The 2,281-nt window shown below is 42.3% G+C and overlaps 1 long non-coding RNA gene across 1 annotated transcript in view; it reads left to right on the top strand.

Moving 5' to 3' along the window:
• Positions 1-2,281, top strand: part of LOC129679522 (uncharacterized) — a 14,791-nt gene that overhangs the window by 2,996 nt on the left and 9,514 nt on the right. The window lies entirely within an intron of this gene.

The raw sequence follows: 2,281 nt of genomic DNA, 5'->3' as shown, positions 1-2,281 counted from the left end.
ATATATATATATATATATATATATATATATATATATATATATACACATATATATTTGCTCTTTGTAATTTCAGCTGCTCTCAGAGTACACCTTTGAGCTGTCACCTGTCTTACTGCAGCATTTCAAGTCACCATTTCCGGGACTTATCTGTGTGTGTGTGGGGGGGTTCTCGGTCCAGTGATCCATTTGATTACATAGGAGGAGCCTTTGTTGCTAGAAAATTTTCCTTTCCTTAGAAACGCAGGGCCTTAACTCCACCTGCTTTCTTAGTCCTCCCTCCAATCCTGGGTCACATGAGATGGCAACAGACATGCTCAAGTGAGTGCCAGGGTAGGGTGAAGTGGGCAGGAATTAAGAATTAGGTGTGGTTTAAAAAAAAAATTCATCAAGACCAGAGCAGGTAAAGAGACAACATATTGAAATTCACTGCAAAAGTGCAGTGGACAGGTTCTGAAGAAGGGGCATATCACTCTAAAGGAAGTTTTTTTGTTGTTGTTGTTTTTTTAATGTTACTTGGTCTTTTACTTGGTCTTATGGTTTTGGGATTCCTGTGTGGGCCCATATCTGAGGGGATGAGTAGGCCTCTTACTATCTTAAGTAGAATATTTTACTGTGTGTATCTTGAGACTGGCCATTTGAGTAAGGTACCACGGGCCATTAGCATTATGAAGGAATGCAGATCAGAGCTGGGCTGGGGGGCAATGAGCTGACAAGATCATGCTTCAGAAGGAGCTTGATTAGGTGGGCGAGCTCAGGCTCTGATGTGGGAGAACCAATGGGCGTTAGAGTATCATGCCAGAGACTGCATGTCAGAGTCTTGAAGAGAGAGCAGGCTTTCCCTTCAAAACCTAGAGAGGGGTCTAGGATTTGAAGATAGGTCCAGGAAGTGGGGAAGCAGACCTTCAGGTCCAGAGAGGAGCTGCATTAGGAAAGACAGCTATCAGATATAGCATGGTGGTTGTCGAGAGAGAGAGAGAGAGAGAGAGAGAGAGAGAGAGAGAGAGAGATAGCCTCTAAATCTCCTGACTAAAGGGAATTTCTGATTTTTATAGCTTTCCAAAGGGGTGTGGAGATTTTAACAGGACATGCTTCAGTCAGGCCTTAGGCCAAGCCTGGGTATCTTGCAGTTGTGAGGGAGAGAGTTGGGAGGAAGAGAAAGAACTTCCAGAGAGAGACTGTCACGGGGCATGCCTGATTTCTGAGACGGGGAGAAAGGCACGTGCGACCAAATAACTCATACTTGAACTCTAGATGCCTATGTGCAGCGCCGCAGTCAGGCTCTAAACGGCTGTGCTCTGAATACTAAAGTAAGGGAATTTTGCTTTCCTTTGGGGCCCCTTTCTCTACACTTTTCATTGTTGGTTAATTGGCTCAGTGGATATAAAACCACTTGGTGGTAATAAGCCATCTGTACAAACTTACCTGACTTGGGAACACGAGTACTTACCTTCATCCCTATAACATTTGTATAAGTAATGTATTTTTGAAGTCATTAAAGATTTCCATTAGGAAAGTGAAAAGAATAATATTTTTCCGTGTGTGCTGAGCATGTGTTAGAGTTGGAATGCAAGAGATGTTGTGTAAGATTGATAAGTGAATAGTAACTGGGCATGGCGATGCACAGCCACCACCCCATTACTTGAGAGGTAGAGACAGGAGGGCCAAAAGTTCAACGTCATCCTCAAGTTTAAGGCCAGCCTGGCCTATATGAGACTGTACCTCAAAAACTAAAATTCAGAGCCAAAACCAAACAGGAAAGAGCTGGGTAGAAACCAAGACAGCATCTCTAGATAATAAAGATAACCACCAGGAGGAAAATATTTTTTAAGTGACTGACGATGTAGCAGGAGTGAAAAGGGAAGGAGAAGAATGCAGGAAATTGTTGCTTTGCATATTACATATCCTGAACTAAAAAAAAAAACACCCTCCCAAGAGCCATGAGTATGTATTATTTTCAAAAACAACATTTTGGGTTTATTTTTCCATTTCTTTCCTTTCCTTTCTATTCAAAATATTTTTGGTGTGTGTGCATGTCGGGGGATGTTGTAGAGGAAGCCAGAAGAGGGTGTCAGATCCCCTTGGGCTGGAGTCACAGGTAGATGTGAATCACCTGACCTGGGTGCTGGGAACAGAATCCTGATCCTCTGCAAGAGCAGCAAATGCTCTTAACTGTTGAACTGCTGAGCTGTCTCTCCAGCCACATTTTCTTCTTTTCTTTTCTTTTCTTTTCTTTCCTTTTCTTTTCTTTTCTTTTCTTTTCTTTTCTTTTCTTTTCTTTTCT

This window comes from Psammomys obesus, unplaced genomic scaffold (genome assembly GCF_907164565.1).
Source record: "Psammomys obesus unplaced genomic scaffold, mPsaObe1.curated_primary_1811, whole genome shotgun sequence".
NCBI lineage: Eukaryota > Metazoa > Chordata > Mammalia > Rodentia > Muridae > Psammomys > Psammomys obesus.
The sequence above is the reverse complement of the archived record's forward strand: the minus strand, read 5'-3'. Positions and strand labels throughout refer to the sequence as shown.